The sequence below is a fragment of the Oryctolagus cuniculus genome, chromosome 2, assembly GCF_051225735.1.
Source record: "Oryctolagus cuniculus isolate XC-2025 breed Fujian yellow rabbit chromosome 2, ASM5122573v1, whole genome shotgun sequence".
NCBI classification, from domain to species: domain Eukaryota; kingdom Metazoa; phylum Chordata; class Mammalia; order Lagomorpha; family Leporidae; genus Oryctolagus; species Oryctolagus cuniculus.
In genome coordinates this window covers 34,886,092-34,909,815 of record NC_142868.1, presented here as the reverse complement: position 1 = coordinate 34,909,815, position 23,724 = coordinate 34,886,092, and the positions used below count along the sequence as shown (strand labels likewise).

The 23,724-nt window shown below is 48.0% G+C and overlaps 1 protein-coding gene across 13 annotated transcripts in view; it reads left to right on the top strand.

Annotated features, from left to right (window-relative positions):
- Positions 1-23,724, top strand: part of APBB2 (amyloid beta precursor protein binding family B member 2) — a 397,109-nt gene that overhangs the window by 209,350 nt on the left and 164,035 nt on the right. For 2 of the 13 annotated variants that reach the window (XM_070068137.2, XM_089327106.1), the window contains one exon: positions 20,942-21,010. The exons of the other annotated variants lie outside the window; for them this stretch is intronic. The gene's annotated coding sequence lies outside the window, so the exon portion shown is untranslated. The remainder of the gene's footprint in view (positions 1-20,941; positions 21,011-23,724) is intronic. 13 annotated transcript variants of the gene reach the window in all.

Genomic DNA, 23,724 nt, shown 5'->3' with positions numbered 1-23,724 from the left:
GAGAAAAGGTGCAGGCCACCATTGTGGCACACTGGGTTAAGCTGCCGCCTGCAGTGCCGGCATCCCGTATGGATGCTGGCTCGAGTCCTGGCTGCTCCGCTTCCCATCCAGCTCCCTGCTAATGTGCCTTGGAAAGTAGCAGAGGATGGCCCAAGTCCTTGGGTCTCCAAACCCATGTGGGAAGCCCAGGTGAAGCTCCTGGCCTTGGCCTGGCCCAGCCCTGGCCGTTGGGGCCGTCTGGAGGAGGGAACTAGTAGACAGAAGGTGTCTCTCTCTCTCTCTCTCTCTCTCTCTCTCTCTCTCTCTCTCTCTTTCTCTCCCCCTCTCCCCCTCTCCCTCTCCCTCTCCCTCTCACCTCTATCGCTCTGTAACTCTGCCTTTCAAAGTGTCGGAGTTGGCATTGAACCCAGGCCACCTGACTCCAGGGTCTGTGCTCTTAACCACCGTGTGCCTATTTGGGTATAGAAGAGACGGGGTGACGAGGATGGATGTTGTGGGACAGGGAGGGAGATCCAAGGTCCCACCTGCAGCGGGGAGGGTCCTGGGGATGCAGTGTCCGTTTGGTGACCCCCTGGAAGAGTCAGGGATACAAAGTGACTTCGAGCCAGCCGTGGAAGCAGGATGTGCGGGGCACTGAGAGTGAAGCAGTGAGGTTGGGAAAGGTCTCCACTGCCGTGGAGCTTTGGGTAAAAATCCTCCCAGCTGTGTTGGTCATCGTGGGTTGTGTGCAGACCGCGGAGGAATGCGTGGTGGGGTGTGCGGTTCTGGACAGGGCCCACGTGGCTCGCGGAGACCCAGGATGAGCTCACTGGAGAAGCGATGTTTCAGCTACTGTCTGCAGCATGGGGGGAAGCCCAGCCAGTGACGAACCGAGGGAAGCTCATGCCAGGCTGGGGGCTCGGGGGGTGCTAAGGCGCGGGAAGGGGCCAGGGCCTGGGCGTACTGAGCATGGTGGGATGGGGTCGAGGGCGATGTTGGGGAAGCAAGTCAGACTTGCGGGCCTTGGGGTTCAGGATGTGTCCTCAGAGTAGCAAGGGAAGCCAGGGAAGGCCCAGTAGGGGGGTGGCGTGGTGTGAAGGGAGACCCAGGGTGCTAAGTGGGTGCACCTGTTTGATGCAGAAGGGCCAGGGCAGGAGACAAGAGCAAGGGGAAAGCAGCGTGAGATAGTGCACCTAGGACGCTTCCCGCTGCCTCAGTGCCTGAGAAGTCAGAGGTGGAGCTGCCGTGCCTTTCTGCCCAGGGAACAGGGAACCTGTCTCGGGGAAAACTCGGTACTGTTCAGGTTGTGGCGGGGCTTCCCGGCGACAAGGCCCGTAGCCCCTTGACTGCCAGTTGAGAGCTGTCTGTGGAGAGGGAGGAAAGTCCGAGCTCATGAATTTAAGACTGCAGCATTTTTGTCTGTGTGTTCTTACGGGCATTGGGATTTTTCAGATACTACTTTATAGAGGGTGGAAACGATACGGGGAGCAGAAAGCGTGGGAAACACTGAGATTATCTTCTCTGTTCATCACGTGACTTCCTTCTCCCATGCTGGAGACTCGAAAGCAGGCAGTTACCCACTCACCACCCCTCTCCTGCCCCAGTGTTCCCGACAGCGCCTGGATGTGCTTCCGGGAGGCATGAGGATCAACAGTGAACAGCGGATCGTGGTGGTCTGCAGGCCTACGTACCATCCTGAGCCCCGCTGTCCCAGGACTCCTTGTACTGAATATGGCCCTGTGATCTCATTCTGGCTACTAGACCCAAGAATGAGTTAACTGGGAGGAGAGAGGAGGGAGGGTTTTCTGGGAAAGGATTATCTATTGTTCTGATGAAACGGACACATGAGCCTTGTCACTGTTAGTTCCTTGCTTTTCCCTCTTTTTTCTGTCTTGAATGCTGATGAGATGGTTAGATATGCAGCAGCCATCCTGTCACCATGAGACAGTAAGCACGAACACAAGCTGCCCTGATGATGTTGTTGCTGCTGAGCCAACAGTAGCAGCCCTGGGTGTTCCAGCACCTTCTTGTTTGCCGTAGCCACTCTCGGGCTTTCTGATCCTCAGAGCTGACTCAGTGCTACAGGCAGCCCATGTGAAGACAGAGGGGTGGGAGCCTTTCCCATCTGCTGTGATAGCCTCATAAATGTCCTTGACATTCAGTGTGACCTTTTCCCCCGTGTGGAAACAGGCTCTGAGAAGAAACTTCTAACTTGAATTAAAAGTTGGTCACAGTTGCAAGTGATGAGTTGTGGCCTTAGAAATGTAATTTTCAAAATAAGTGAACTCGCAACAGCGAGTACAGTAGGGCTTTCATTCTTCACAGGCGTTATTATCTTCCTTATAGCCGTTTTTATGATCATCTTAGCCGGTTTCCCGGTGAGCTGCATTGTGTGTATTTATGGCTTTATAGGAACCAGCAGGACTAGAGGTGATAGCGTAAACAGTTCGATTTCTTGAAAATGGGAAGCGCCAGCCGACTCTCTAGGATTTCAGGGTAATGGTATTATTAAACTTCCTGCCTCTTTTCAAATTCCTTGTGGCTAAGTGCTAAGCTGGTGATTTTAAGAAATGCGAGGACTGGTTCTGTACATTTGTGGAGAAAAAAAACTTTATCCTGGAATTCCACTTGCTGAGTTGAGGGGTAGGGCGAAGTAATTTGGATTTTCTTCTGTCTGTCTTGGGCTTTGGATGTCACATTTGCAGGGATTGTTTTCCCCTGGGAGGTAGGAAAGGATCTGTGATACGTACCGTGGAGATGACCGAAGGTGCGGAATGAGAATTCTCCTCTGGTCTACTCGAACAAAGGACTCTAAGTAATCAGGTCATCAGATTGTAAGGAGAAAGGGATTCGGGACATCCCCTGGCAGGAATCTGTTTTTCTCTATAGCCTGCGAACTTCAGACCTCAAACCATTTCAGCCGTTGAAGGAACAAAAACAGGTGTAGGTACCCAGCACGCCCCCTCCTTGGTTATGAGATTGTTCCAAAGCCACCAGAAGCGCTGTGGCACCTCCAGGAGCTTCGTACGGCGCCCGCCCCTGCTACCTGCCAGACTTCCCAGCCGGAAGTGGTCCTCGGTCAGGTGGGGACGGGCCCTGTGACCCGGCGAGGCGTGCCGGCTTCATCGCTGCCTCCCGCTGGAGTCCCGGGTGGCAGTGCTCAGGTGGGATGAGGGCTCCAACTCGTCCCCAGAGCTGGGGAGGCTCCGGTGGGCACTGGCGGGAGGCAGCCCAAGCGGAGTGGGTGGAAGAGCACGCGCTGGCTTCGGTGGGGCTGCTGGCCCTGTGGAATCAGGTGCTGGAGGGTGGTTACGTCCAGGCGGATCAGGAGCGGGTTGGGGCGCGTCCAGTCAGTATGCTGAGACGTGGAGGGTCTGAGCCTATGGGTGGAGTGGGATCATTTTTACTTTGTTGCTTACCACATGGGAGCTCTTAAACTATTGATGATGCTGGCGACAGTGGCAGTTAACCCTTACAGACGCGCGCTATGTAGCTGCAACAGTTGGAGTGCTTTCCACTCCAATGAAGCATTCCCGCAATGTGTCATTCCCACAAGGCTGGAGTGTGGATGCCCTCCTCGTTAGCTCCATTTTACAGGGGTGCAGACTGAGGTTCGGTGACTTGCCCAGAGAAACACTCTTGGGGAACCGTGGACATGGAGTTCACACGCAGGGGTCTGGGCCAAAGTCCCAGCTGGCAGAGGTCTGGAGCGTGCGAGTGATGGTGGAGATAAAGGTGTTGGATTCTCCTAGGAAAGTGAATCTGTAGGAGTGCGCAGGTGCACCAGGGGCAGGTGCTGGGGATCAATGAGAAGTTGATTGTGGGCTCCAGGAGAGGTCCTGAAGCCTGGCCTTGGCAGTGACCTGGGAAATAAAGGGAGGAGAATTCTGAGTTAGGGGCTTGGGAGGACAGACAGATGGTAACAGGTCTCAAGCTGGTCATGGAGGCAGGAGACAGACAGAGTGGAGATGCCTGGGAAGCCGCTCGGATGCCCCCCTCCCTGGATTAGGGAAGCTGAGGGATTCCTTGGGAGAGTAACGGGCTGTTCTTACAGAGCCCTTTTCCTCTGTGGCACAGCTATGGGAGGCTGGCGTCAGCCCACAGTGGGTCTCAGGGGGTTGGGGCCAGCTTGTGATGGAGACGCTCAGGATTCTGCTGTGGCTTGTCCTGCGCCCAGCGTGCATCCAGGAGAGCAGAAGGAGGGGTGCGTGTGCACTTGCATTCGGGGAACACCTTTGCTCCAGCTTCCATGGCCGTGGTCTTTGACTTCTGCCTAAGTGCTGACGGGCAAGGCCAACTGTGGCTGGAGACACAGGACCTTGCTGTTTCTTTGGGAGGCTGCATCCTGTGTTGAGAGCAGCGCCCTGTACTCCAGGCGGCTGCAGCTGATGGGTCCAGGCCGAGCATGGCAGCCCTGGCCAGCTGTGTCTTCTGCGCTGAGTGCAGCCCCCGCTGGAGGGCCGAGAAGGGACAGCAGCAGGTGGCTGCAGGAGACCTGGAAAAAGCCCGGAAGTAGATGAGAGAGCGGACTTTGCAGTTTGGCTCCTGTTACGTTACAGTTTCTGCAGGCTGGGGTGTTTGCCTCTCTCTGTCCATTCGCTTCCTCTCCCTCCCTCCTCTTTTTTATTATCTTGCCTTAGAACAGGTGCTAATTGTGCAGTTAGTAAGTGTGACTGCCCCTGTTTGCTCTGTGACAATGGTTTTCGATCTTGATTCCTCTGGGAGGGGGAGCCCTGGCACGGCACAGAAGCCCATGCTGTGTGTGGAGTTAGCAGAGCTGTGCGCCGTGCTTGGCGTGGGGACGAGGAAGGGATCCAGACGACTGCCCTCAAAGCCCTTACCCCTTCAAGCCGGGAAAGCTGTCTGCTGTACTGGGTTTCAGTCCTGGCTCCGTCACCAGCACAGTGTCTGGGCTCCCTCTCCCTCCTCTGCAGTGGGGTTGGTGATGCTTTGAGCGCTGTTATGATACATCAGTGAGACATGGCTGAAAGACTGCCATGCACTTCTCAGATCGCCCTGTTCTCACCTAACTGAAAACTTCCGGATTGTACCTTGGAAAGTCTCAGAAATGCTAGGAGGGAGAAGAAATAAATCTAAGCTTTGTGTTAAATTGCTTCATGTATGCTTGTTGCATTTGCGGAGTAGCCATGTGAGGGACATTGGGTTTTTACTTTTGAAAAAAATTTAATTTGGAAGAGTTAGAGAGAGGGAGAGACAGAGAGAAAGAAGTCTTTCATCCACTGGTTCACTCTCCAAATGGCTGCAATAGCCGGGGCTGGGCCAAGCAAGAGCCAGGAACTTGATCCAGGCCTCCCAAGTGAGTGCAAGGGCCCAACCACTTGGGCCATCCCCCCTGCTTTCCCAGGTACATTAGTAGGGAGCTGGGTTGGAAGTGGGACAGCCAGGATGCAAGCCGGTGCCCACGTGGGATGCTGGCACTGCAGGCGGCAGCCTACCTTGCTGTGCCACAACATCGGGCCCTAGTGTTTTAAGATCTATTTTATTCATCTGAATGGCAGGGTTACACAGAGACAAAGTGCTATATTCCATCTGCTTTCCCAGGTGCCTTAGCAGGGGCCTGGATGGGAAGTGGAACGGCCAGGATTTGATGTGGTGCTCTGATAGGGGAAGCCAGCATCACAGGCAGCAGCTTAAATTGCTGTACCACAATGCACGCCCCAAGGGTTTTACTTCTGAGATGAGAGCTCTGAAGTTCAGAGAGGTTTAACGCAACATAGCCTCACCATCTGCTGTAGTCCATGTCCTTGAGCAATGATTCAGTGTCTTGCTGCCTGTTAGCCCATCCATCGAGTAGGGGTGGGAATGGATCAGGCATTGCGGGAGATGGTTAGTCGAGTTTTCTCCTGGTGCCTGCTCACAGTCAGTGGCAGGATCAGCATTAGGAAACTGCCACGTGCCTTCCAAGCCCCTGCGTGGAGAGAGCCTGCTTGATCTCTGTGTACCTTGTGTGCCGATGGGATTTCCCCGTCATTTCTCAATGGATTTGGTTTTCATAGACAGGGACTAAGGAAGTGACATTACATATGTCAGGATTTCGAGAGCGTGGGGAGAATGGAAGAGATCCAGGGGAAGGCAGGAGGCAGACCAGCAGTAGAGCTGCACACTGCTGCTGTGACGCGGCCGAAGAGAAGTTCTTCTTTTGTTCCGAACTTCTTCTTTTGTTTAAAAAAAAAAAAGAAAAAAAAAGATGTATTTATTTATTTGAACAGAGAGACAGACAGAGAGAGGTTTTCAATACACTGGTTCACTCTCCATATGGCCATAATGGCTGGAGCTGGGCCTATCTGAAGCCAGGAGCCTGGAGCTTCTTCTGGGTCTCCCATGTGGGTGCAGGGTCCCAAGGACTTGGGCCATCTTCCACTGCTTTCCCAGGCACATTAGCAAGGAGCTGGATTGGAAGTGGAGCAGCCAGGATTTGAACCAGTGCCCATATGGGATGCCGGCACTGCAGGCGGCGGCTTTACCCACTACACTACACAGTTGGCCTCTCCTAATTTCTTCTTAACATACCTTCATCTGGGGCTGGCGCTGTGCCACAGTGGGTTAAGCCACTGTTTGGGTCATCAGCATCCCAAGTCAAAGCCCTGGTTCTAGTCCTGGCTGCTCTGCTTACCATCCAGCTCCCTGCTAATGCGCCTGGGAAAGCAGCAGCAGATGGCCCAAGAGTTTGGGCCACCTGATACCCACGTGGGAGACCCGGATGGAGTTTGGGCCTCCTGGCTTTGGCCTGACGCAGGCTGGGCTGTGGCAGTCATTTGGGGAGTGAACTTGAGGGTAGAAGGTCACTCTTGCTCTTGCTCAGCTTTTCAAATAAATAAATAATCCTTTTCACGAAAGGAAGCTTCTGGAACCAGCAGGTGAATGGTCGGTGAACCCTGCAGCGAGTCTCTGGGGCCTGCCTTTCCTCGGCTGCATCCATCTTTCTGCTTGCTGGCGGAGGCAGTGGAACAGACTGAGGACTAAGGCTTCCACGCTTCCACCCTGCGCCGTGCTTGGAGCCTGTGCTCTGCTGCCTTTGAGTGGCCTGGTGTCATGCAGGATTCTCAGCCTGGCCACAAGTCCGTGTCCTTCTGTGCGAATCCCCGAAAGATGGACGGGCCGGTGTCGCACAGATGAAGGAAGCAGACTCAGATTGGAGGCTTCAATGTGGGGAAAACCAGGGGCACTCTGTCTGCTCCCAAAGGTGGAGGCAGGCAGAGGCCCTGATGTCTGCTCACTCCATGTATTTATTATCAATAATGACATGAACGATTAATCGTAAAAAATGTGCAATGTTGTGAAAACAGGATTCATGATGGAGGAGTTTAAACATAGTGAAACGGAACAATGGGGAGTCTCGGTGTTTACAGGAAAGACCTGTTTGCTTGGAAACTGGGATTAAAGGACGATCACAGTGTGGAGGGGTCTCCAGCGGGACTAAGTATTAACTGGGTGAATCCCACTTGCTGCTCACCGAGCCCATGGGTTTCCTTAGCTGCCTCAGCATCATGTCAAATGACCTTTGACATAACTCAACCGATCACCTTGGCTGTCTGGCCAAGCGTGCCTCCAGTAGAATTCGGACCATGCAGTGGGCCCCAACAGGAAACTCAGGCCTGGTAAGTCAGCCAGAAGTGGTGATTGTTGGGGCAGTGCCCTTTCTAGATGGATCCTGGCCAAGGTCATCCAGGAGCTCTGGCTCCTACCTCCGTCTCTCTCAGTCAGGAACCTGGCATGGAATCTTCGAGTTGCCTTAGCGCTCCGAGTACTATTAACTACCTCTCCCTTCCTGCAGAAATGTCTTAGAGCTTGAAGGGGAACAGAAATAGACTTAGTTTTGTTTATTTTGTTGGCTTCAACACCACCTGGATGCCCAGTCTCCCTCCCTCGATGTTTAGTTCACAACAGGACTGTGCGGTGTTGCTTGTATATCTGGCAATGGAACTATTTAAACAAAATTACATTGTAAAGCAGCCACTTTGCACCTGTACTCTGTTACACAGAGATCTTTCTCAGCATCTCTACTCGTTCTCACTACCAAGACATGATGGAGGAATGAAGAAGGGGTTCCGCTGAGAAAAGCTCACAGGCGACAGAGTGACCTGGGTTCTTCAGAGGCCGGATCCCAGGTGTCCTGACTCCCCACTTGAGCTTCTTCTAGCAAGGCCATGCTCCCCTGAGCCTTCCCCACACCCCTGCTGATAGAGCCTGCCACGTGGAATCTGCCACGTGGAGCCTGCCGCCCTGGAAATGGCTCTCCACTCCGGAGCAGGCCTTACCAGATGACCTGTGAGCGCCTGAAGAACTCTTGAAATCCTTTATTGAAAAGCTCACTCGCTCTGGGTCTAGCATCCTAGCCCACCCGGTGAAGCCGCCACTTGGGGCGCCCACCTCCGTTTCCAATCTGGTTTCCTACTAATGTGCCTGGGAAGCAGCAGAGGATGGCCCAAGTGCTCGCCTTCCTGCCTTCCAGTTGAGAGGCTTGGATGGAGTTCCTGGCTCCTGGCTTCAACCTGGCCCAACCCTGCTGTTGTGTGCATTTGGGGAGTGAACCAGTGGATGGAAGGATCTCTCTCAGCCTCTCCCTCTCCCTCCGCCAGTCTGCCTTTAAATAAATAAATAAAAATATTTTTCAAAAAGAACCTGATATGTTCTGCTTCAGAGGAAATTATTTTCCTTGGCCAGTTGAACAAGATCCTTGCTCTGTAGTTTCCTTTAATTATCTCGTTTAAAGAAAAAGAAGCGAGAGCCGACCATCTGCTTGCCGGGACCGCTCGTCTCATGTTCTGATACACGAAGGCCTCCTCTCATGCCTGTTTGGAACCCTTCTGTTTGGAGCGTTTGAATCGCTGCCACCAGCATTTCTCGGTTGTGTATCTGGGGTGTTTGCGAGAGTAGATTTGATGAACAGATACCGTCCTTGTTCCGTGAATTGCAGGCTCTCCGTGCAGCGCCAAGCTCTTTCAGAAGGGTTCTTTGCTTTTTAAATCCCTTCCTCGCACCTGGAGAAGTCCTAGTCAAGTGTTTCCTGTCAGATACAGCACGGAGAGCACATGGGTGCTTGCCGTCTTCTCCACCAACTCCAGCCCCAGGCTCCCTCAGTAGAACTCAGCTCTGCCAGCTCCTTCTACCCCAGAGGTTTCCTTGACGCAGAGATCTCAGATGTATGTGGGCAGTGACTGGGAAACTTGCCCATTCATTCCTTTAGCGACTGCTTATGAACATCTACCAGGTTCCAAGTTCTAGGACTAGGTCAGTGAATGACACAACCCAGTCCCTGCCCTCGGGCATAGTAGAGAGACCTTCAATAGCTTATTTGAATGATATATATGAAATTTTTAATAGTGTCCTCGATATGTGTGTATCTGTCTATCTAGGCATCTATTGAGATGCATCTTACATATATTTTTCAGTCCCACAGGGTTTTTTTTTTATTTATTTATTTGAGAGGTAGAGTTACAGACAGTGAGAGGGAGAAGCAGAGAGAAAGGTCTTCCTTCCGTTGGTTCACTCCCCTAATGGCTGCTAAGGCCATAGCTGCGCCGATCCGAAACCAGGAGCCAGGTGCTTCTTCCTGATCTCCCATGCAGGTGCAGGGGCCCAGGCACGCGGGCCATCTTCTACTGATTTCCCAGGCCACAGCAGAGAGCTGGATTGGAAGAGGAGCAGCTGGGACTAGAACTGCACCTATATGGGATGCCGGCACCACAGGGGGAGGATTAACCTACTGCGCCACGGCGCCGGCCCCATATATATGAAATTTTATACCAGCACAGAACACTAACAATATTAGATCTCATGCAAACTTGTATTTAAAAATAACAGAATAAGAGAGTAATGTCCCTATGGATAATGAAAACATGGCAGAAATATATGCTGTTTAAAAGAAATAAAAAGATTAAAACTGTAATGCTATTTCAAAAAAATAAGAGGTCGTTACAAAATTTTACACGACATACCAGAACAGCACAAATCTGAATTAGAAAAACTCGAGGATGAGGTTACAGAACTGAAGAGAAACTAGAAAATTTTAAAATCCTTTAGAAATAAATCTCAGAGGAATATATTAGCACATATGTTTTCCTACAGAAATAGAGGATGAAAGAAAGAAATATAATATTTGGGGGGAAAGTTGGCAAAATATTGAAGATACACAAAGCAGTTTCAACATATAGGTAATAGGGGCAGAAAACCAAAGGAAGGGAATGGTACACATACTGTAGTTCAAGAAAACTTTCCTGAAAAAAATTTATGAAATTATATTTTGAAAGAGAAAATCACAGATTTTAGAATTTCAACTTACAATAAGATATTCTAGTAAAGCAGATGGATTTTAAAAAGGTAAAATAGGGGCCAGCACTGTGGCGCACTAGTTTAATCCTCCTCCTGCAGCGCTGGCATCCCATATGGGTGCCGGGTTCTAGTCCCAGTTGCTCCTCTTCCAGTCCAGCTCTCTGCTGTGGCCTGGGAGTGCAGTGGAGGATGGCCCAAGTGCTTGGGCCCTGCACCCCATGGGAGACCAGGAGGAAGCACCTGGCTCCTGGCATCAGATTGGCATAGCTCTGGCTGTAGTGGTCATTTGGGAAGTGAACCAACGGAAGGAAGACCTTTCTCTCTGTCTCTCTCTCTCCCACTGTCTAACTCTACCTGTCAAAAAAAAAAAAAAAAAAAAAAAAAGTAAAATAAAAGGGGCCAGCTCTGTAGTGTAGCGGGTAATGCCGCCACCTGCAGTGCCGTTATCCCATATGGGTGCTGGTTCAAGTCCGGCTGCTCCACTTTCAGTCCAGCTCTCTGCTATGGCCTGGGAAAGCAGAAGAAGTTTGCCCAGGTACTTGGGCCCTGCACCTGCGTGGGAGACCTGGAAGAAGCTCCTGGCTTTAGATTGGCACAGCTCCTGCTGTTGCGGCCAATTGGGGTGTGAACCAACGGATAGGAAACCTCACTCTCTCTGCCTCTCCTTTCTCTGTGTAACTCTTTGAAATAAATAAATCTTTAAAAAAAAAAAGGCATTTAGGCATCTAGACAAAAAGAAAAACAGTAGCAAATAATTAGATTGCTATAGGCTTTTGACAGAAACGCTTTATACCAAAAGAAAATGAGAAAATGGAAGAGTGTATTTAAGGAAAGAAAACGTGAGCCAAGATTTTTTATATCCAGCATAGCTGACCTTCAGGATGAAGAACATAGACTTAAATATGCAAGAAGTCAGTGGAGGCAAAACGTCTCTTAGGAGTTCTTCCCAAGGAATTTTTGGAGAAATGTAAGATGAATGCGTGACATCGCAAGTTAGCAGATAGCAAGGAAGCCATCAAAGATTATTAGGGCATGACAAACAGACCCAGGAGCCAACTTGAAGAGGCTCTTACTGGCCAGCAAGTAAGAATTGCAAATTTGCTTAAATCCGTGAGGACTTGATGTGGGGGAATTGTCCGTTAGCCTCCGAGGTAACTGGAACACCAATTCACTATCTTAGAAGAGTTCAAATGAAACCAAGTACTTTTCCTGCTTGTCTTACACGAACTGTACCATTGGGTAACCAAGTAGTAGACTCGGGGAAGCATCTCCTAGAATTCTTCCACTGATAAGTGAAAAGGAAATGGGAATATTTAAATATCAGCATTTTCCAGCTTCCGTGGATTTAATGGAACAAGGCATTGAGGAACCGTGGCCGCTAACACTAAACACGAGTGAACGCTTCTTGCGGCATCCTCCATCAAAGCAGCTGGATCTCAGTCTGTGCAGGTCTCTAAATCCAGCTGCCCATTTCTGGGAAATTCAGAGGTTGCAGCAACCTGTTAAACGTAGCCCCAGCAAAACCCGTACTGTGGAGGCAGCATAGCTCAGAAGATTCAGGCTCTTCTGTGAATAAACTGTTGGAAAACAAAAGGATGGGCGAAGAGCATAGAGTAATTCAAAGACATAGCAAATTTGGAAAAATAGCTAACTCCTACCACTGATGAGAGCAGTATCCTTGGGTAGTACAAGCATAAGGAAATGCAAAGAAGTGATTACCATAGCTTCCTGAGGAGAAGAAATACACAGAGGGCCTTCTGGAGTCACCAGCAAAGTGTAATTTCTGACCTGGGTGGCGGTTACTGGAGTACTTTCTTTATAATAATAGGCTGTATGTTTGGTGTGGTCTTCTTAATCTGTGGCTTTTCTTAAACATAAGAAGATTTTAAACCGTATTTTAAAAATGACACTGGGCCGGTGCCGCGGCTCACTAGGCTAATCCTCCGCCTTGCGGCGCTGGCACACCGGGTTCTAGTCCCGGTCAGGGTGCCAGATTCTGTCCCGGTCGCCCCTCTTCCAGGCCAGCTCTCTGCTGTGGCCAGGGAGTGCAGTGGAGGATGGCCCAAGTGCTTGGGCCCTGCACCCCATGGGAGACCAGGAGAAGTACCTGGCTCCTGCCATCGGATCAGCGTGGTGTGCCGGCCGTGGCGGCCATTGGAGGGTGAACCAACGGCAAAGGAAGACCTTTCTCTCTGTCTCTCTGTCTCTCTCACTGTCCACTCTGCCTGTCAAAAAAAAAAAAAAATTAAAAATGACACTGCACACACTGCCGTCCTCTCATCTTCTTAATACAATTTGCAAACAGAAAAGTTAGCAATCATCTGTAGGAATGCCTGCATATATGTTCATCGTGCTGTTTTAGGAAAGATCTGGGTTTTTTTGTTGAATAATATTTAGTAAAGATCTTCATGTAATTATAAAGCATCCTCCCTTTGAAGTAAGCGCCGCTGTGTGGATATGGTATTTGCTGAATGGGTTTCTTGTTGATGGGTGTTTAATTGTTTCCCATTTTTTCCCTCGTAGAAACAACGCTGCTTATCTGACCTCAAACGGGCTCTGCCACAGCATACTTGAATGTGCACGGTGTAAGTGGTGGTGTGCTGTGGATGAGCGGTCAGCAGGCATGGGGGAAGGTGCAGCTGACATTGATCAGGACCCCCCTTCCCCAGCCCCAAGGAGGGCATCAGACTCTCGGGAAATGTTGACTCCCCCACAGCAGGAGCCTCGCAACACAGCATGCGTCCCCTGGATCAATTCAGCTGTAACTCCAGCGGCCCTGCTGCCATCTCATTTGGTTGTTGCAGATATAATTAGTGTAATGGTTTACCCATTGCCACCGTAATCCTGCATAACGAAGCATCCCAAAGTTTAGTGGTAGAAATAGTCCCCATTAAGGTTGTCTGTTGGGATGGCCATGTGGTCCTTCTCATTGTCTCTGCTGGGCTTCCCAGGCATCTGCAGACTGCTGCAGGTGCCATGTGCAGATCTTATTTGAAAGAGAGCGAGAGAGCACTTTAATGTGCTAGTTCAACCTGAACTGCGTACAGTGGCCAGGGGTGGGCCAGGGCCACAACCAGGAGCCAGAAACTCAATCCAGGTCTCTCACGTGGATGGCAGGAAGCGAACCACGTGAGCCAGCACCAGTGCCTCCCAGGGGCTGCATAGCAGGAGGTGAAGTCAGGAACCAGAGCTGGGTGTCAGACCCAGATACTCTCGGATGGGATGTGGGAGTCTTCACTGCTAGGCTAAACAAACAGCCCCCCATAGCAGCATGTTTTAAATTTGTGCATTGCTCTTATCTCTAAGCTGCAAATGTCTTGCCTTTGAAATATATAAAGTGAGCTTCAAGTGTATTTGTGGAGGAAGAGAAAACTTTTGCTTCATTTAAAACCAGCCTGGTGTAAAGTTACAAGGTAACTTTTAAATGGAAAAATCTAACACTTAATTTTCTGTTGACAATATTTATTCTCTACTGTTGATGTTTTTCCCCTTGGGATACATTTCAAAAACCAGGCTTTTTCCTAGTCTATATGTATTTTTCTTTTTTCTAAAAAGTTTTTTTTTTTTTAAGTGGGGAGTTTGGTTTATTTGTGTGTGTGTGTATGTGTGTATGTGTGTGTTGGTGTTGAATGACAGAGAAAGATGGACAAACAAAAAGATCTCCCATCCAGTAATTCACTCCCAAATGCCCACAACAGTCAGTGCTGGGCTAAGCTAAAGCCACCAGCTGGGATCTCAATTCCCACATGAGTGGCAGGGACCCAACCACTTGAGCTGTCACTTGCTGTCTCTCGGTGTGCACATTAGCAGGAAGCTAGAATCGGGAGTGGAGCCAGAACTCAAACCCAGGCCCTCTGATATGGGATATAGCATCCCAAGCAGCATCTGTAACTGCGAGGCCAATCACCTGCCCCATATCTTTGTTGTTGTTGGATAGTGTCCTTAGAATTAGTTTTGAAATCTGGCTGGGAGAACATTGACTAGAGTAAGATAAAGAGCTAGAATCACAAAGCAATGCCCTTTTGTATTTTTTTGCCTTAAGATACAGAAGTTGGAGATAGGATTAGTTCCTGAACCTTTATTGCCACAACTGTTTCCTAATTTAAATTGTATAAGTGGTGAATTTAGGATCTCCAAGAACAGTGATTCTTAGTAGCGGGTATACAGTGCCCAAGTATGTAGATAACAAGACATTTGTTGCTAGCAATGGTTAATGTTCCAAAAATTTCGAAATTCAAATTCCTTCCCATAGAACATGATAATAAGCTTTGCAGCATTAATTAACTCAGGCTACTTGAGTCAATTTCAAGAGCGGGAGTCTCAGTGAACCTGGAGCAAAGCACTTGAGCCTGGTCTTTGGAGGCAAATGGACATCTGACCTGACAGCAGCTCCATTGCTTGTCTCCAGTGTGACCTGAGCAGGACACCTGACCCTTTGTAAAGTTAGCATAATAACAATCAGCCCTCTGAGAGGATTGCTGGGAGTGATCAACGAGGTAATCCTTACAAGAAGTACCTTCCTAGCACAGTGACTGGCACATAATACGCTCCGTAAACATTACATAGTGTTGGTCCTGGAGGGACGCTAGTCATCTGGTGTAACTGCTCCATTCCACATAGCTAGATTAGAGGTTATATTCTTCAGGGAGAATCTTGAAAACCCTAAAATAGTATTGGCTCAATGAGAGCATGTGTTTCTAGATATGTCTTTTAAAAATTTTTTTAAAATATTTATTTTATTTATTTGAAAGAGTTACAGAGAGAGGTAGAGACACAGAGAGAGAGGTCTTCCATCCGCTGGTTCACTCCCCAGGTGAAGCAGCCAGGAGCAAGGAGCCAGGAGCAAGGAGCTTCTTCCATGTCTCCCACATGGGTGCAGGGGCCCAAGGACTTGGGCCATCTTCTACTGCTTTCCCAGGCCATAGCAGAGAGCTGGATCGGAAGTGGAGCAGCCGGGATGAGAACTGGTGCTCATATGGGATGCCGGCGCTTCAGGCCAGGGCATTAACCCACTGCACCGCAGCACCGGCCCCTCTAGATATGTCTAATCCTAGAAAGTGGAGTTTACTTTAGTATTATTTATCCACTACTGTAACCCAGGTTTTCCAAGAGCAGATGCATGCTGATGGTTTGCTTGGTGGCCATCCCTGTGCTTGGCAGGTTCCAGTGGTTTCCATAATGGCAAAAGGAAAGTTTCCATTAGAATCACAATTCTTGGCTTCATTCTTGGACTTGGCCTACTATTTGTGAATATTTTCAGAAAAAGTCGGGACAGACCAGAGAAAGAAGACAAAAGACATGAACCACCAAAATTTTATTGATGATGATACAAAGAGCTCCAAGATGCTTTGCTTTGCTTCAGAAAAAGTATAGCTTGAAGAAACAAGTCATCTATGTAAGAAAAAAAAAAAACTAATAAAGTCATCATTTATGGAATATTTAATATGCACTAGGCACTAAGCAAGCCAGCATGCAACTTGGGACAGCTCATTTGATCCTCAGGGTAACTGTCTCATTGACGGCAGCCACAGCCTGCAGCGAAACAGGTGAACTGGCTTACAGACAGAGTGCTGGGTCTTGATCATCCTTGAATGGGACCTAAGTATCAAATGAGTAAAGAAAAGAAAGGCTGAGGTGGTAATGTTCAAAGTTGATGGTTTGTGGGACACCATTTAGGGGGTGTGGAAAGGGTCAGGTCCCCTGTATGCATAATTTTGGGGTAGAGAGTAGGGCTGATAAGTGTCATGCAATACCCAGGACTGCCTTATGTGACCAAGTGTCACTCCACAAAGCTTTCAGATACCTTGCCCAATATTTACATCGGTGAACCACACGTTCGTAATTATCTGAGCCTCGAAGTTGGAGGCAGAAGGTGTCGTTTCTGGTTTTAGTATGCCCTGCATGTTCCAGAGTGAAAATCTTTGTGCTGGAGAGAGAACTGTAATTTGCATGCTTTGGGACTCTTTCTTCGCTCTTTGGAATCATTTAAAAGTACATGGCATCTCTTCCTGAAGCAAAATTTCACTGCTTTGTTAACAGTGCTTCTGTGGTTTCAGCTTGTGAGCTGTCTCTGTGATGTTGTTGGACATGTGTTGAGCTTCCCACAAGGCCTGTGGATTTCCACTTGTGGGACACAGAACGCTGCTGAGAGAGAAAGTGTTGTCACCAGACTGTGTCACTTCAGGAGTTTTATGTTTTGCCTTCAGATCACAACTGGATCCCTAGAGTGGAACTTGAACTTTGAACTCAGCGTGCGAGTGTTTTTTTGGAAGCAAGGGCACATGCTGTAAATGCTGGCAAAATCTCCACATTATAATCGAGGTAGCATTTCCCTAGTCTTAGCTTTCATGGGAAACCTATGTAATATTTGGATGAGGGTAAAATTTTGGAATCTGTATGCATTCCCAGTAGAGCTGTATGCTTCTCCAATAATGTATGCTACATATGTAATTTGAAAATTCCAAGTATCAAATTAAAAAAATAGCAAGATGAGGGATGGCTGTTGTGCTACATTACATTACCTTACAGCAGGGTAAGCCACCTGAGGCCCGCATTACTTACCGCAGTGCTAGTCCGAGCCCTGGCACTTCTGCTTTCCATCCAGCTTCCAGGCAGCAGTGATGGCTCAAGTGCTCCAGCCCTTGCCATCCACGTGGGAGACCTGGGTGAAGTTCCTGGCCCCTGGCTTTGGCCTGGCCCCACCCTGGCTCTTGCAGTCATTTGGGGAGTGAACCAGTAGATGGAAGATCACTCTCTCTTTCTCTCTCCCTCCTTCTCTCCCTTTCAAATAAATAAACTAAAAGAAGACAGTTATTTAAAAGCCAATGAAATTAGTTATAAGAATGTGTTTTGTCGGCACTAAATACCATAATTTCAACATGTATTATTTTTAAAAAATTGAGATGTTTCACATTTTACACACGGTATTCAAATCATTGTGTGTTTTAAACTCACAGCACTGAATATGGATTCAAAATATTGATCTATATTTAAATTTCACAAAGTTTAGAGTTGAAAAAATAGAGGTACCTACCCCACGAAGTCCTACACTTGCTTACAGGTTTTCCAATATGAAGCTTACAGGTTTTCCAATATGAGTCAAGTATCTTTTATAAATTTATATTAGAATTAATTATAGTCAAATGAAATTAAAAATTCATTTCTTCAGATGCATTAGTCGCCTTTAAGTGTTCAGTGGCTCCATGTTGCTACTAGTAGCTGTTGGACTGGACTGTGCAGTTGTAGATTATTCTTTTCTTAAAAAAAATTTATTTACTTATTTGAAAATCAGCATTACAGAGAAAGAGGGACACACACACACACACACAGACAGAGAGAATCTTCCATCTGCTGGTTCACTCCCCAGATGGCTATATTACCTAGGGCTGGGCCAGGCTGAAGCTAGGAGCCAGGAGCTTTATTCGTGTCTTCCACATGGGTGCAGGGACCCCAGCACTTGGGCCATCCTCTGCTGGTTTTCCCCGGCCATTCACAGGGAGCTGGATCAAAAATGGAGCTGCCGGGACATGAACTGTTACCCATATGGGATGCCGGCATTGCAGGCCTTACTGGCAATGCCACAATGCTGGCTGTAGGTTATTCTTAAAGTCTTATCTTTCTGTGGTATGATTTCATTTCCTAAGTGCTACTTTTCTGTTTTCTCAGGTTATTGTTTTTGTAGAACTGGTCTGTGCCACCTAGTCCCTTTCAGACCGGGTTAACCGGATCAGACTGATTTATGGAGGAGAAGTGGGTCTGCATCTGTGTGTTTCCTCCCCAGGGCAGGGAAGTGACTCAAACGCAGGGGGTGGTTCGTAAATGTCCATCTGTCTCAGTGGTTCAGTCCTCACAGGGTAACTTACATTTCGCTTTCTTAGGGAAGCATTTCCCGATCTTTGGTCCGGCCCTTGCTCTTTTTTCTCATGCAGTTGAGACCTTGTGCTCCAGAGCCTAAATGTGTACACACTGATTTGAGGCATTTTGTGGTGCATATCCATCTCCCCGATTCAGCTATAAGTTCCTCGAAAGGAAACCATGTGTGCTTGCTCTCTCAAGTCTCCCCTCGCATAGTACAAGGCAAGTGGCAGGTATGCAATAGATATTGGTCAGATAACAATAGCATAGGGCATTCATAACGTGGAGCCGTTGGCGAAATGTCCAGTTCTTAGCTCTGTAGATGTTGCAGTTGGGGTCAGGTCAGGAAAATAGGCATATTTCATCTTAAGGATTTTTATATCCACTAAAATATATGCAGATTCTTAGCTTTTATTCAAGCCTTTTCAAAATACTCATGTAAATACGCCTTTTCTTGGCTTTATTGCTATTCATTTTCTTGAAGTGTCTATCACCTCCTGTCTGTCTCTGCATATGATTTAAGGTGCATCTAAGACAATAAACCAAGGAAAAGGGAAATTCGTGAAAGACTTTTGAGGAGCCTCGCCAGGTGCAAAGAGGCAGCAGGCCGTGTTGTTTCTGGGCAGTTTAAAATAAGCCCACTCCCTCTAATTATACCAGAGTAATGAGCCTTCCCCACAAATGTGAAAGTATAATTAAAAATGTGTGGTGGGCCAGTGGACCAGGTTGTCAGGTCATTATCTGAATCATAAAGTTGGAAGTAATGTCTATTAAAGGTTACCAGTTTGGAAAAGTTAGATTAGAATTTAGTCTTTGCAAACATACAGTTTCTCAATGGGAATTATGCTTTAGAAAAGCCCCGGCAGTTGGCTTTTCCTCTTAACTTTTCACGAAAGCGTAACACCAGTACAGAAATGTATTCCCCCTTTCTCTCTGTCTCTCTCTCTCACTGTCCACTCTGCCTGTCAAAAAAAAAAAAAAAAAAAAAAAAAAAAAAGAGCCGGCGCCGTGGCTCAATAGGCTAATCCTCCACCTTGCGGCGCCGGCACACCGGGTTCTAGTCCCGGTTGGGGCGCCGGATTCTGTCCCGGTTGCCCCTCTTCCAGGCCAGCTCTCTGCTATGGCCAGGGAGTGCAGTGGAGGATGGCCCAGGTGCTTGGGCCCTGCACCCCATGGGAGACCAGGAAAAAGCACCTGGCTCCTGGCTCCTGCCAGGATCAGCGCGGTGCGCCGGCTGCAGCGGCGGCCATTGGAGGGTGAACCAACGGCAAAGGAAGACCTTTCTCTCTGTCTCTCTCTCTCACTGTCCACTCTGCCTGTCAAAAAAAAAAAAAAAAAAAAAAAAAAAAAAAAAAAAAAAGAAATGTATTCCTAGCAGTGCAGCCTGGTGAATTTTCACATCAGATCAAGAAATAATACATTCTCCTTGCCACCATCCCAGAAACCGGCTCTCTCTCCGCCTCCCCTCCCACCTCCTGTCCCGACACCACCCTCCTGGCGTAGATAAGTTTTTCCTGTTTTTATGCTTTGCAATACATGGAATCGTGCAGGCTCTGCATTTAACCTCCGATAATAGATCATCATTCTAAATGACATTCCCGATAGCAAATTCAAGGAAAACAAGGTCTGTTTTCCTCTTCCTGTATGTTTTCAATTTGCTAAGCTGGTCGTTTGCCACTAACTGTGGATCTTTATTATTCCTTTAAGAAAGATGTAAGTGAGAGCGTGTGTGAGTGTGCCTGTGCGCGCACACCATGTAGGTATGCATATGCTTTCAAAAATCTCCCTCCAATTACATCCTGCTGTGCTCTGCATAGCCTTCAGCACTCAGCGATGGGCCTTACAGGTCTTTTCTTCCCGGCTCACGCAGATCAGCTTTGCACGCCCTTGTACAGCCGCACCACAATTTCATGACCCAGCTCTCCACTGAAGATCACGCGGGTCATTTTTGCTGGTCTTTTGGTTTTAGAACAATAGAGTCCATATGGGTTTATCGGTACTTTCTTAGAAGCGGCATTGCAGAGCAGGGATGCCTGCATTTTAAATTCGCTCAGGTACATCTGTCAGTGGCCGTCTGCGGAGTTTTGCATTTCTACTCCTATGAGCAGATTTGAAAATTCCCATATCCAGTGGCCTTGCCTCGTGTTACACGTTACCCGGCTTGTCAGTCTTTGTAGTAGGATGCGGGTAACCAGTGAGTGGTCACATACATTTGCAGTTTTCCTTCGTTGGGAGGTAGCTTAGTTGTTTATTTTTATTGGACGTTTGCGTTTCCATTGGCACTTGTTCCTGTCCTTTGCTTTTCCTCCAGTCATATTTTTCTTAATGATTTCCAGGAACTCTTTCTATATAAATGGAAGTAGCTCCTTTCTGTCATCTGTGGTATAATTTTTTTTTCATTTTTCTTTTTTGGTCTTTCCCATGTTTACAACCATTTTTTTTTCCTCCAAGCAGAAAGTTTTAAATTTGATATGACAAAATGTGCCAGTTTTTTCCTTAGTGGCTTCTGAATTATGTGTGCATTTAATGAGCAAAAAGCATTGGAAACTTAAGACATGCAGATAGCTTAGGCCTGGCATAGGGGGAAAAAAAACCTCAATAACTGTTTGTGGGAAATGTGGTTAGGTAGACATTCACATTTTAGTTAAAAAGTGTTTTGACCAGTTCTAAGTAAACAGGAATTTGGACATACTCTAACAAAATTTGTTTAGCATTTTTAACAGCTTTTGGAAGGATTTTCAATGCTATGCTTTTTTTTTTCTTTTCTGCATTGTTGTTTGGGGTTTTAATTTCTCAAATGATCCCTTTCTTTTAGATTTCAAATTCTAACCCATTTCCTGCATCCCTGCTGGCGCCCAGTGAACCCTATCAGAAGTCTTTCCAGGTCAGACACATTTTCACATATTTCAATGCAAATAAGCAGTTGAATATTAGAACTTTAACAAAATCTGTGATCGGTAGCTGTTACGGTGTTAAACTTGCGGCTTGCTTAAATTAACATGTTCTTGGTTTTCCTTGTTCTTCACTAATGTCATAGAAAAATTGTCTTTAAAATCAGGTGCAGGAAGCAGTTAAGCTAACCAGGTATGCATAGCAACTGCATGACTGCTTATATCATCATGTACACGTTTAAGTCGATTACGACAGGAAATTAAAGCTAGTTTTACTGACTAGCATTGTGTGGCTTGGCCTGGGAGCTGGAAGTTGGAACCAGGGTACTGAGTCTCTGTACACAGCACCTGAGATTGCAGCCTCTGAGTGCGGTACAGTGCCCCTGCTCCTGTTCTCCCTGAGTCGAATGCTGATTCGGTTCAGCCCTTCAGAAAACCAACTGAATTTTCTTGTATGTCCTTTCTTTGGGCTCATGATAGATGCTCATTTACACCCCGCCTCGTGTGGGATTTAATTCTAAGCCTCACGGTAACACAAAAAAGGCAAAGCAATTGCACTGACATTTCAGATGGAGCCTACTACAGGATGGCACGTGGCAAAAAGGTCCCTGTAGATTCCGTGTTTCTTAAAAAAAATTAGCGCTCCACAGGTTCTTCTGTTCTTAAAGAAGTAAATTGAAACCCCAGATAAATAGATGGTAATGTCCCTAAGTTCTAAAGTTAAACTATTATGATTATGTTCAAGCTCTTCTCTCTTTTGTACATAGCACTTAGAGCTTGTTACATTTCAACAAGGAAATTAAAAAAAAAAAAAACCAACTCAGGTCAGTAGAGGTATATGAGTGACAGGAAATAGGCTTTTTATAAAAAAAAATTGCCAAACATAATTAAACAAAGCTCAGTTCACACCGGAAAACCAGGAACTTAGAGCAGGTACTTAGAGGCTGTCTGATCGTGTTGTGATGGCCGGGGGAGGCCGTGGATTGTCCAGGGAAGTTCATATCTGAATAGGCAAATTCACGGAGAAAATCAAGACAAATACATAGATCCCTAAAAATAGTTTACACTTTGAAAATCATTTCTTTTAAGAATCTTTAGCTTTTAGCCGGCGCCGCGGCTCACTAGGCTAATCCTCTGCCTAGCGGCGCCGGCACACTGGGTTCTAGTCCCGGTTGGGGCGCCGGATTCTGTCCCGGTTGCCCCTCTTCCAGGCCAGCCCTCTGCTGTGGCCAGGGAGTGCAGTGGAGGATGGCCCAGGTGCTTGGGCCCTGCACCCCATGGGAGACCAGGAGAAGCACCTGGCTCCTGGCTCCTGCCATCGGATCAGCGCAGTGTGCCGGCCGCGGCGGCCATTGGAGGGTGAACCAACGGCAAAGGAAGATCTTTCTCTCGGTCTCTCTCTCTCACTGTCCACTCTGCCTGTCAAAAAAAAAAAAAAAAAAAAATCTTTAGCTTTTTAAATATTGTTAAGTGGACTCAGGATGAAAACATTAAAGGAATAAGGCAGGCAAATATGTAAACCAATGTGTGTTCTGCTCCAGGTCAGCTCCTTAGGTAACCTCTAGAAATTTCTTGCTGCTGTGTTTTGTTATGCTGATACAGTGACTCTTCCTGTTGGGGCTGGGATTGCTGTATTCCTCCTGTATTGCTGTACTGTTGTAGGGGGGTGTGTCTTCAGTCCCATTGTCTAGTCTTGGGAACTGTGACTACAGGGGGCCTTTTAAAAAGCAAATATATCAAAATTTCTATTGTTACCTGGCTGAAAAATTCAAGTTCAGCAGCCCATTTCTGAATAGGTCCTCTCCGGATTCTGCTGTTTCATGTTATTTAATATTTTTTGCCTTGTGGAATTGACTTAAGCCCAGTTTGTCAGTTACTCAAGAAAGCATGTAACATTATAGATATCCTCCCTTTTTCCCACCCAAACCAATATACCCAGGCCCGACCATTGAGCTTGTCCGTCAGACGTGGCCATAACATTCTAGAGCTGTCGTTAAAAAGACGGTCATCGGCCGGCGCCGCGGCTCACTAGGCTAATCCTCCGCCTAGCGGCGCCGGCACACCGGGTTCTAGTCCCGGTCGGGGCGCCGGATTCTGTCCCGGTTGCCCCTCTTCCAGGCCAGCCCTCTGCTGTGGCCAGGGAGTGCAGTGGAGGATGGCCCAGGTGCTTGGGCCCTGCACCCCATGGGAGACCAGGAAAAGCACCTGGCTCCTGGCTCCTGCCATCGGATCAGCGCGGTGCGCCGGCCGCAGCGCGCCAGCCGCGGCGGCCATTGGAGGGTGAACCAACGGCAAAGGAAGACCTTTCTCTCTGTCTCTCTCTCTCACTGTCCACTCTGCCTGTCAAAAAAAAAAAAAAAAAAAAAAAGACGGTCATCTTCAGAAGGCATCAAAGGTGTTTATGAAGACTGAAGACAGCTCAGGAACTGAGCAGAGCAGTCATCCTGGGACTTAGCACAGACTTGACCAGGTGACTGCTTAGAAGGCTCTGCTTTGTGTCTCCTCAGTAGCCAGTCATTGCACCTGCCAGGTGTGATGTGGAATGCCACGCGCTCCCTGGCTGGAGGTGCTTTTTCTTCCTTGTCCACTGGTGAACTCCCACTTACTTTGGAAACCCGGCTCAAGCTGTTCCTCTCGGGGAAAGCCTCCCCTAACCCTCTCTCCTGATCCCCAGCCCGGGATTCCACTGAGACCCTGTGCTTCTTCG